This window comes from Elaeis guineensis, chromosome 1 (assembly GCF_000442705.2).
Source record: "Elaeis guineensis isolate ETL-2024a chromosome 1, EG11, whole genome shotgun sequence".
NCBI lineage: Eukaryota > Viridiplantae > Streptophyta > Magnoliopsida > Arecales > Arecaceae > Elaeis > Elaeis guineensis.
The window spans coordinates 108,785,167-108,798,142 of record NC_025993.2 but is presented as its reverse complement, the minus strand read 5'-3'; the positions used below and the strand labels follow the sequence as shown (position 1 = coordinate 108,798,142).

The 12,976-nt window shown below is 35.0% G+C and overlaps 1 long non-coding RNA gene across 1 annotated transcript; it reads left to right on the top strand.

The window, feature by feature from the left end:
* The first annotated feature begins 6,976 nt into the window (after positions 1-6,976).
* LOC105038430 (DNA-directed RNA polymerase subunit 10-like protein) lies at positions 6,977-10,252 on the top strand. Its single transcript, XR_002163869.2, has 4 exons — positions 6,977-7,163; positions 7,351-7,409; positions 9,790-9,884; positions 9,993-10,252. It is a non-coding gene; the product is annotated as a DNA-directed RNA polymerase subunit 10-like protein (long non-coding RNA).
* The last annotated feature ends 2,724 nt before the right edge of the window (positions 10,253-12,976 follow it).

The following is a 12,976-nucleotide window of genomic DNA, read 5'->3' as shown; positions in this document are numbered from 1 at the left end:
ACTTTCAACCAACACAGCCTACACCGAATGGGAATTACAAAGACTGTTGGTGGTTGGATCAAGGGCTCTGAGGAGAGAGCTGAGGAAAGAGCTGAAGACAGAACTGAAGGCAGAGTAGAAGAAGAAGGTCCAACTTCTCCTGTACATGATTTCAGGGCAGCTTCACCAGATACCCAGTTCATTCATGATACTGAGGCTGGCCCTTCTAAGTTTACTAGGATGCCCACACCAGTGTATCAGCCAGAGAGCAGAGCACCTCATTCAGAGTTCAGACTGGCTGACGATCAGATCGAGCATATATCTCAGCGTGTGGCTTCTTTGTTGTCTAGCCAGTGGAGTAGTACTTCTTTTGCACCTGGAGCTACTTCTTCTGATCAGACCATTACTCCCCACATCTCCACTATATTTCAGATGATTTCAGATCAGTCCGTCAGGATACAGCAGCTTGAGGATACTGTCTGGAGACTTACTGGCAGAGTTCTTGACTTGCAGGGGCAAGTCCTTGCATTGGCCCATCCCCAGCCACAGGAGTCTACTATTGAGGTCACAGACCTCACTGCAGAGGCTGGCAGGCTCAGAGGAGCACTAGAAGGTGGATATGAGCTACTGAGGAAAGAGATCAGAGGATCGAGTGAGCATGCTACCACCCAGTTCACTGCTCTACTTCAATCTGTTTTCAGAGCACTGAACGTACTTGATTCTATCAGACTCATGGTATCAGCCCTAGTATCTCAGCATTCTCAACCACCTAGTTCATCTCGTTCTCCTGCTCGTGCCATCACCTCCACTCGTGGCAGAGGCAGACGGGGTAGAGGACGCACTTCTGATCCATCATCTCCTCACCCTATATCTGATGACTCCGATCCATGATTTGTCTTGATCATTGACTTATCTTGATCTTTACTAGGTTCTAGGAGTTAGTATCTTGTTCTAGGATCTATACCTTGGGGCCATGTATTGACATTTAGCTGATTGAATTTTATGTTTTGAAACAATTATGATATTAATGGAATCATCTTTCTACCTCTTTGTAATGATTATATTTTGGTCTCCGATACATTTGTTGAAATATTATCTTCTCCTTATTGTTGTTTGCTATTGATAATTGCTATATTAAGGGGGAGCAAACATCTGTGAAAAACTCTAAAGAGGAAGAAATTAAAGAATATTTTTCAGAAAAGGAAAAGAAAGAGTTAACTATGTTTGATGATGTCAAAAAGGGGGAGAAATTAAAATTAAACAAAAATTGAAATTAGACAAAAAGCAAAACCCTAAATTATGAGAAAATGGGGGAGAAATTAAATTAAAACAAATATTGAAAAAAAAAAATTAAATAAATATTGGAGAAATTAGACAAAAACAAGGATTGAAAGATTAAACAAAACTTTGAGAAATTTTGGTATCGAAATTTGGTATCAGACAGAGAAATTTGGTATCAGACAGAACTTTAATCCATCAAAAGCAAAATCATGAGTACAATGCAAATAAGTATTTTTTATATATATGCTCTGATATTCAAACTTGCTTTTGAAATTTTACTCACCTTGAGACATCAATAAGAAATTTGTTTTACTCTGATTCATCCTACAATTTCTTTCAACTTGATCTGATACATGATAACATTTGATCCGATACAGTGTGAAGGTTTCTCTAAAATATTATAACATTTGCTCTAATACTGTATGAAATTTTCTCTGATACATTAAAATTTTCTTGCTCTGATACATTATAAAATCTTTTCTGATATCATTGTAAAAATTATTTTTGCTCTGATACATAGAAAAAGTTATTTATCTTCTCTTGCTCTGAAATATCTTGAACTCAAAATGATCTAATACCCTTTTCAAATCTTTAAGAAAATGGACAAACTATTTTTGCATTTATATTACATGCCAAAAGAATCATACTCTTTTCAAGCATATACACCCATAATGGATTCTTTTGAAATTAATGCTTTAACATAAATATTTTTGTTCATATGTTTTGTCATCATCAAAAAGGGGGAGATTGTTGCTCCTAGATTGATTTTGATGATTACAAAGCAGATTGAAGGGATACAAACAATTGAAAAAGTCCTTATGCTCTTCAAGGGCAAAATCGTAATTTTGCTAAAATCCTGATTTGATAGTACCATTTGGTAGAACAAATGATTTGAAATCTATTGGTGAAAATTTCATTGTGTTTGGACTAATATTTTTGAAGTTATGAAGGTTTAAAGTGCATGAGTCGACTCATGAGTCAACTCATGGCACTATGAGCTGAATGGCACGAAAAAATTCCCATGGCACGCTGAATTTTTTGGCTTGGCACGACCTGTGAGTCGACTCATGAGTCGACCCACAAGGCATGAGTCGACTCATGAGTCGACCCCTGCTGATTTGAACCGAAAAATTCAGAAATCAGATCTTCTGGTCTGTTGCAACAGAAGTCGACTCATGAGTCGACTCCTGAAGCATGAGTCGACTCATGAGTCGACCCCTGCGACGGGAAATGTCAGCAACGGCTATTTTTTTGCCCGTTTTAATTGCCATTTATGCTTCCTAAAAATTCTCTAACGGCTCTTTATCTGCCTAAATTGTTTTCTCTTGCTTCTAATGCTACAAAATGCTTTAAATGATGAAAGAAATTGCAGATTAAATAGCGGATCAAACGTGAAATCAAATGTAGAGAAGAAAAGAGAGGAAAAAGGGAAGAACAGAAGAGAGGATCCGAAATTTGCAAGAAAAAGCCTGAGATCAAAGAAATATCCATAGAGAAAAAGAGAGAGGATCCACAATATACCAGAGAGATTGTGAAAGAGAAAAGGAAGATCTTTCAAGGAGAGAATTCTTCACGCCTATCGTTGCAACCTTGATCTAGAGATCGTTCAAAGTTTTCAAGAGATCTTCAATCAACAATCAACCTCTTCTCAAGCGTTCAACCGTTCATTCATCTTGAGAAAATCTGAAAAAGGGGTTCTTCATTTGAGTAAAGCTTTTATTGTTATATTTGCTCATTTAAGGAGCTGTTTTTGTATTCATCTGTGCTCTAAATATTCTTACTCTTTGTGAGTTTTTGCTCTTGTTTTTGGAGGATTTCCAAAACAAGGAAAGGTTGATCCGAACCTGAAATCGGAGTGTTGTGGGTTGGCTTGTACCCGGGAAACAAGTGTTCTAGCTTGGGATAGCTAGGGTCGGAGTTTCCGACGTCCTGTATTCTAGCTTGGGATAGCTAGTGTCGGAGTTTCCGACGTTTTGTATTCGGGTTGAATACAAAGGATAGTGGATTAAAATTCCCAAGTGGGATCTTGGGGAGTGGACGTAGGTGCAAGGTTAGCACCGAACCACTATAAATCCTTGTGTTTGTGGTGTGCTTTATCGCTTTATCTTATTTATATCCTTGCAATACTGCTTTAGTTAATTAATATTGATTTAAAGCCATTATTTTGTTCTTCATAAGTTATCTGTTGGGCTTAAAATTTTTAGAAACCCAATTCACCCCCCCTCTTGGGTTGCATAGCTGGGCAACAATATTGATGTAGCTACAGACTTAAAGACTCAGCCTCTTAGATTGCATAGGACTATTCCTCAACTACTAAGACTGATAGATCTCCTATAAGTACATATCCTACTCTTACAGTGAACTTACTACAGCCAACGAACACTGCAAGACCTCAAATGGCTATAGACTATATTTATATATTATCAAACTACAGCAACCTCACTGTAAATAGTCTAAGCACCATAGATCAAAGAACTACTTACACGACTACAACATCAAGATAGTCACTGACGAGTGAGTAAACATCCAAATAACTTCTCATTCTTGGTCACACTCAGTATTGTTATTCTCTAACAACCATTTATATTCTCGCTTCAGTATCCCTACACTGTAAAGACTCGTCTATCCAAAAGGAAAGCAATCTATGTACCGATCTTGATGCATCAATCACCATCTTCGTGATGATTTAACGATCAATGATAATTCAAAAGTTAATCTATAATGATACATGTCTCAAATTCTCAACTCTTGAGAATATGTGTTATTGTCCATTAACTCCTTAGACGATTCACAGACACATTATATATGAATGAATAAGAAAAATATTTATTTTATTAATTTTAATAAATCAAGTATAAAAATATGTCTTGAAAAAATATAATGTATCAGTTAACAATTGACTTTGCAGGTTATACATCAAACACTAAGAGATTTGGGTTATCACAAGAGTGATGGTTGGGAGGGAGTCAGAGAGGAGAGGAGGCTGGGGAAATGATGGTGATGGGGTATGTGGGGAAAAGGACGACGGTCGGAAGAGAGCCGGAGAGGGGAGGGGGTTGGAGAAGCAGTGCTGGTGGGGTAAGCGCGGCAAAGGATAGTGGTCGAGAGAGAGCCAGAGAGGAGAGGGGGTAGGGAAGCGTGGTGGTAGAGTAAATGGAGAAAAAAGATTAGATTTAGGGTTTTTAAAAAATAAGGTGCATAATAAATATATGCATCTAGGGTGCATAGAATCAATAGGATAGGAAAAAATATACAGGTGACTGCATGAAAAGTGTATAGGGAATCGATTTAAATTTGTCTATGCAGACGTCCTCATAATTATTTCTATAGGTGAACTATCATGTTTTATGAGTTTTTTTTCCTTTTTGGCTTGGTTTTGTATTGGATATTTATATATAAGAGTCTAGAGAATATATATATTATCAATAAATTTTAAAAAATAATTAGGATAGTAGATGATGGCTTGGGTTTTGTGTTAGGTACATATATATATAGACACACACGCATATATACATACATATACACATACATATATATACATATACATATATCAAGTACAAAATTGTAATATATTTTAATTATTCAAAAAAAAATTTCAAAATATAAAATATAAATAATTTTTATTATTTATACTGGGAGTCACCAACAATGCCGCCAATGAAAAAAATATATCCAAAGTATTTTGGCATTATATTCTTTATTTTTTTATGATAAAATCTTTATAATTTGATCATGCTTGCAATAATTTTCTGTAATATCTATGCAGTTCGAACAAGCATTTTAAAGACACTAAAGATTGAAGATTTTTTTTACTTTATCTTTTATTTTATTAAGATCCATAGCGTAGTGCGGGTTTCATGCTAGTTTACCATTCATTCTAGGACATTGGCAATGTGTTGTCGAGAGAATTCAACGATCCCTCTCTCACTCTCTCCACTCTTTAAAATTCTCTCTACCTCCACTTCCTCTTCGCTATATGTCTGTCCTTCCTAAATTCTTCTCTACTCCTTGGATATTCTTGAACTCTCATCAAAATCTTATTGTACCGTTACAAGATCAACCGCCGCCACAAATTATCACCATCATTCCACAACAATTTTTTTTTCCCATTTTTCTAGACCCTTCTTGCACCATCATTCTTGAGTCCTAGAATAGCCATAACTTTGGCTACCATGGCCAGTTTGACACTGCTAAATGGAGTTGCCCACAGACCTATAGCAACTATAAATAGAGGTTAAGACTCGTTGTGTATATATATGTGAGGAAAGTATGACTTTGTTGTGTATGAGAGTGCCAGAGTGCAGCCTAGTGAGACCGTCATTCCAAGTGTTTTGAGTGTGTGTCACATTCCAATTAACATGTGAGTGTATTTGGTGTACTTGTGGAGTAAGTATAATTGTAAGAGTGCTTCTTGTATGATCACTTATACTATTGTTCAGGTATTAATAAAATTTATTTGTTAAAGTCCAAGCGCCATCTTATTCACCTTCTGCATGTGCTTGACGCTACCTCTTTTGGCCATCACGTTGTCATCTGAACACAAAGCAATCCTTCATTGCTCTTCCAGTAAGTCATTCTGAATTCTCAATGCAATGATTTCATCATGCTCTCGACCTTGTTAATGATCTCTCCATTGACAATTTGCACCTGCATGACAAAAGCATGCCAGGCCAGAGATAAAAATTAGCGAAGAAACAAAAAGGGAAGAGAGCTCTTTCATTAGGTTCGGCTAAGACTAGTTGGCTACAAAAGACATAATATGAATATAACTAAATGAGGGCATCAAAAAATCTCACGTTCATCTGGTGATGTAAATGTTGAAATATCATCTCAAATTCTTTCAGCGTTTCATTTCTTGGCCCATGATGAGAAGGCAATGATAATTTTAACAAGCATAAATAAAAATACTACCATCTGCTTAAAGAGATGCTAATCTTAAATGCCATGCTCCATAAATCTTTGATGATCTCACGAATTTACTCAGAAAGCTTGGTTTTCTATTTTCAGCAGCCAAAATGGAATTCTTAAACATCAAACATTGTCGTAATTAATTTGGATTTGATATGGGCAAGCTTCTAATGCTAATCATAGATTCTACATGATGACAAAAGGTTTTTTTATCTCAATATTCGTATTATTAATTATGAACTGAAGCCGACAAGATTTTCAGGACTTTATTAATTGATAACTAAGAGATTTGTTAATTATTTATGATTAGATTAAGAGTAAAATTGGCAAAATTAAATCCCATCTACCTATGGATCCAATCCATTTTCAATCCATCGTAAACAAATTTTGACTTAAATTAAATAAATTTAAATTATAAATAAATAAATTATTTAATTTATTTAATAATTAAATAAAATTTAAAATTTAAATATCTGATTCATTTAATTTATTTAATATTTAAAACAGATTCAATTAGATAATTTATTTAAGATTAATTTAATTTATTTAAAATCTATTTAATTCATTCCTCACCCATTTAATTTAATCTATTTAATTGAATTTAATCCATTTAATTTGTTAAATCATTAAATGATTCAAATAATTAAATTTAATTTAATTTTTTTAATAAATAGATTAGATGATTCGAATTTAGTTATTTATTTAATAAATAGGTTAAATTTAAATTTAAATTTTATTTTTTAATTTATTTAATAAATAAATTAAATTTAGATCGACGATTTTTGATCCCATACATCCGTATGCCAACCAGGTCCGTCCGATTGCGGCACCTTGCCAGGAGCCCGGTGAAATAGATTTTTCCTCTCGTACGCCTCACTCCACTCCTTATTTCCTCCGAGCGAACCTACTGCGAGCGGAGAGACGGATCGGATTTCCGGAGCCTCCGAAGGAACGAAGAGATGATCATTCCCGTGCGTTGCTTCACCTGTGGAAAGGTTTTTTCTCTCTCTCTTTTTACCACCGGTTTAATCTCCTCAGCTAACGCATCTCTAGGGTTTGTCCTAGGGTTTTCCAATCTCCCTTCCTCATAAGTGTTAGGGTTTTGCCTTTTTTTTTTTTCTTACAATTTTTTTTGGACATGTAACTATATTGTTTATAAATCTATTCTGGGTGTTTATTCAGGTGATTGGCAACAAGTGGGATACGTATCTCGATCTTCTCCAGGCTGATTATTCTGAGGGGTACCGATCCTTTTCTCAATCTGCTTCTCTTCTATTCTTTCTTGGAATTAATTAAGGATTTTCTTGTGGTTTTCCTCCTATTTTAGTGTTTGACCTAATTGGAATTAAGTTTGTCTCTCCTATCGAAGAGGGATTGGTTAATATGCTTTTTTGCCAATTAATTGGCAGGGAGACTTCAGATGTGATGTGAAACAGGATTCTTTTTTTTTTTAAATATGCGTTCCTCTTATTTCTTAATACGTCTTTATGGTGGTTGTAGGTGATAGAGAAGAAAGAAACAGAAGAAGAAACATAGATAGCTTTTTTATGCTGCTGGACATTACTTTTTGGAAAGAAAACCAGATGAGAAGATCCTAGAAAATGTCAAAAAGTAGTTTGGAGATTAGGACTGTGTTTTAAACTTTAGAATACTGAATGCATGTTAAAGTACATATTGGCTTTTCTCTTCATTATCTCCTACATCCATAACTTTTTAATGTCTCTTTCCCTCTCAAGTGTGTTTTTGAAAATGCAAGTAAGCGGCTTGAAGAAAACTTTTTGATATAATAGATTATGAGATGATGATAGGTTCAAGATTCAAGGTTTATTCACTCCATTCATCTAAATCTGTGTTATGTAGGATACATGATATTAATGCCAATCCTAGGTTGCCTTGCCAGTTAGTAAGACTTGGTAGCTGACCTTTTCCTGACCAATTCCTCAACTCAGGCTGCCAAGGCTGGAAGTGGGAACTACTTGACCAGCAGTGCAGCAGCTAAAATGGGAATCATTCATTCTTATGCTTTGTTTGGTTGGCGTGGATGTGAGGAAAAGGATCAGAAGAAGGGAGTAGGGTGTATCTTTTGTTTTTTAATTTGGTAAAGTGCACCCTGATTTCATCCGTTTGTATTTCCTCTCTTTAGCATAACTAACTCACAAAGGTAGCTGTATTGTTTGTAATGGGGGTGAGAATGTCAAGGAGGAGAGAAAAGCTGAAGGAGTTGAAAAGAAAACAAGAATAAAGAAAGAAAAGGAAAAGGGAAAGAGTAAGGGAAGAAAAATAAAGTACAAGAAAGAATGTTCAAGGAATAAAAAGAGAGAAACAGATTGACAGGACAGAAAAAAGGAGAATGTGGGAATGTTGAAAATAAGTGGGAAAAGTTTAAAGAAAAAAATCATAATCAACCAGCCATGTCAGTGAATCTCATGCTTAACTTCTTATTTTGGTAGCTTATTTGGCTAACTCATCACTGATAAATACATCGTAACTAATAATCTAACTTTATCATATTAACTTAACTAGAACTATAACAGCAATGAACCAATCTGCATGATTCCTTATTTTCTACTTGTATTCAGGAAGGGCTACAAAACGACGTTTTTATCAATTGTATACCAAATACACGCACAATTTTCATCATTAGTGAAATTGTGTTAGTCAAAGTCTCAAGGTGCAGGATATTGTTTCCAAAATGAAAGCAGGGTTGTAGCATGCAGGGTGTTCTTTGTGATAGTAGGGTCCTGTGTTTTCAATAGTCTTGCTTTTAACCAGTAATGGTTTGTTTATTATTGTCTTGAAATGAACCTAGGGTATAAAATTTAATCATAAATTACTTAACGACAAATAGGACTTACTAAAGGTCAGATTTCTAAACCCATTGTTGATCATTTGATGACATATTGGTTGGAAAGGAGAAGGGTTTTCCTTTTTCTTTATTCCACCTCTTCTTATCTTTCTTTGGTGACCCTCTTACATTTTTGTGGCTTCCATTCCATCTTTTCTGAAATTGGCAAATTATGTTCATGTCTGCCTCTGATCTTTGCCTGTCAATATGTAACCAAAGCTTCATGGAAGCTTAAAATAGTATCGAGATGCTATATTCACCATTACTTAGACATGGGTTCCTAACTTGTTAGCCCCTCCCCACTTATTATGATATCACATACTCATTTAGATGTGCTATCATCTCAAGTATGCCTTTATTTCTAAAAAAGAAAAGTTCTATATATATGAAAGCTGATGATCGTTGCTTGATGACTTGATATTTCCTTAAGTATTTCTTTATCTTGGCTAATAATTGGAATTATAATTTTTTCTTAATTTTTTGCGGCATTATGATGATTTTTTTTTTTTTGAGAAAAGGAAATTTACATGTGCTCCAGTCATATGAACATTGTTTATACATTATCTACAATTTGGCAGTTTTTGAGCATGTCATATGGAAAACATGCATGCGTTAATATTTTGGAAGTTCTTACACATGCATTCTGAGTGATGGGGAATAATTAGTCTCTGCTCCTTTCGAAATATATGTCTTGATGAATGATGCTTCTTGCAACTTCCATCATCTATTGCTGCAACTATTGAAAAGATCATGAACTCTTGATGCCAATTTCATAGGGATGCACTGGATGCTTTGGGTCTAGTTCGCTATTGCTGCAGGCGAATGCTCATGACTCATGTTGACCTCATCGAGAAGTTACTTAATTACAATAGTAAGTTCTTCAATTAATTATTTTCTGTCTTGCAGTCCATTTCTTCTTATATTTCATGTATATTACTGCATTTCCTCTTTCATAATTTTTATTTGCCCTGTGTAACAGCACTTGAGAAAACAGATCCCAATTAAGGCGATAGCAGGTGGCATGTGGATTTTCTTCTGTCACAGTTTCTTCTTGTGGGTGGCATGACATCTAGTTGTAGGTCTGGTAGAGATGTTCCGATTTGTATTATATATTTGTTTTAGAAGTGGGTGCATGAGACAGACATGTGAGTTAAAGTGAATGTACTGTGTTGATGATGGTTCACAAACATTTTGTTGAAGATACAATTTGTTGATGTTGGTTTATGAATCCTTTGAAGATATTATGCCTTGGTGATGAATGTACTATATATTAGCCCATCAATTTGGAGCCATCTATTTGAAATTCACTTTAGTATTGGTTAGTGCTCAAGCCTACTTGATTTGTTATCTTCAAACTGTTGCCAGCATGTTCACTAGCATGACCCCTTTTACCTCAAGTCCAATGCTTGTTGCTGCTGAACGTGTGGCTTCTATAGCCCGTGTGAAGTTGGAGGTAGTTTGGCTTCACATATTCAGATTGGTGCCCACCTGACCTGTTGTTATACTCATTTGTGTTTCAATCTTTTCAGGTTTACATCTTCATCCTATGCGCTAAGCCCTGCTGCTCTACCCTCCTTTTTAACTTGGAATGTAAAACTGTTCTTCCCTTCATTTTTCAATGGCACATGCCTATCATATGTTATACCTAAAAGGCTTGCCTCTGTTGCGTTGATCTTATCGTGATCTAATTGGAGCCATCATTTTTTTTCATTCCTCTTCATCAGTTATCATATTGCTTTAATGTTGTCATCTGATATGTTAGCATTTTATCCCTTGGCTTCAGAACCATGAGATGAAATCAGCTTTTGTAGGTGTCAAACAAATTGAAATTTCCAGGTTACGGAGGAATGGGGGGATGGAGCGCTGTTGAGGGCAGGACGTTAGATATTCACATTGTTTGTAAGCATGGAATGTTAACCCAAGGAGATCGTGTATTTTTCTGCGAAGGTTCAAAATAGGCTCAGTAATCCACTCTTCATTTCTTATCAATGTTAACGCTGGTTATGTGGAACTGTCTTTTGGGGGCTGAAGTGAAGAGCTCTCTTAAAGCGCTCTAGAGCAAATACATCATAATGCATTCCTCTCAACAAGAATTTAAGGGCATGGATGGAAAATTATTCAAGAAACAGAAGATACATCCTAGACTACTCCAGTGAGATGGCCTGCATGTAGGATGAAACATGCCGAAGGCTTGCTGAGTTCACCAAAACCACCACATTACAATGATGATAATTAGTGAATCCTGCACAATGATGATCATTAATGAATCTGCACCATAAAAAAGGTTAGACGGTTTATATCAAAAATGAGTTCAAATATTTTAGGTAATGGAGATTTTGAAGGGAGAAAAATGGTAAAAGTCTCCCAAAGGGAGAAAGGAACTCCAGTGATCCTGAAAAATACTAAAAATAAATTTTGATTTGTTCATCTTCTGAAGAACTAATGAGCTTCAATAGATATATCAACCAACAAGCCATTTTCGAGGAATGAACTGTGATTTTATTGTAAAGTGCTCGTTTACACACCCTACGTATCATCCATCCCCCTGGCTGGAGATCTTATCTACCTTCTGTCATCTCATGTTGTCATGCTTGCTAGATAAATATGTTAGTCTAGGCCAAATAAGTCGTCATGCAAACAAGTAAAATGGATTGAGTGGGACACAGGTCGAGCCTACTGATCCAACCAACTAAAGGAAAAATAATCTGCACACTCTCTATTATGCTAGAGAGAAATTCACAAAAAAATGTTACAGGCCTTATTGTCATATTGACTGAGTTTGATGTACCTAGGGATCAAGTTAGGTCACAATGGTAGAAACTAATTTGACTCAAAATATAAGGGCCATGTGCTGCACAACGGAATCAGACGTGTCCATGGGTGTTTGCACAGAGATCACCATGTTGCTGCTGCTTGATGCTAGGTTCCCTCTTCATATATCATGCTGTCAGTATTTGACTCCATTTTACATGCTATGCGAGGTGCATAGCTAATCTCACCAATCTTGCAGACAATGTTTTCAGCAGTCATCTATAAACCAGGCATCTGCAAGACAGATAAATCTATTGATCCTCATTTCTCCTCGTATATCTTGTTGCTTTGATTGCTATCAAGGTTAAAAAGGTGGCTGTTTAACATGATAACATCCTTTAAAATAGTTTACTTACCATCATAATAGTCTGTTGTTATATAAATAGTGACCATTATTACATTAATACCGTTAATGGCATAGTGTTTCAAAAATTATTTCATTTTGTTAATCTCCTAAGCACTCATTTGGTTCATGGGAAGAGTTTTTGAGAATATTTTTCTTAGAAAATTGATGCCTAAGTATATGATGCGTAAGAAAGTGATTGTTGCATATTGGTTGATCATGAAAAAAATGACATATTTCAAAATAATTTATATTTGATTGAGTATTTATTTTTCTAAAAAATTATATAAAATATCGCTAATGAAGAGAGATCTTACACCATTTTATTTAAAAGTTCAAAAGTATTTATGAAAAAATAATTATCCCCACTTCTAATAAGAGAAAATTGAATTTTTTCATATCTTTATTTTTTTTATGAGATATGAAAATTTTATTTTTATAAAAATGCTACTTTCCTATCTCTCTCTTTTAAAACCCTCATCTAAATATAAAATATTTTTTATTGACCATACTTTTTTTTCCTTTTCATATGAGCCAAATATATACTAAAAGAGTTCATATAACTTGAAAATATAATTTTGTATCAAATAACAGTGATTGGAAAATAATGTCGTTTTACATTCCACTATAGTTGTTATAATGCTCACTATTTAAATATTAATATAAATCAAGGTCATTGCAACGGTCAATATAAAAGCTCAGCACAATACTGTTACGAAACCTGGATACCTTGTGCCTCGAAGCGTTCACACTGGCACTACCATGCCGTCAAAGAAGATGGGCTAAATTTCTACCAAAAAAATTAAAAA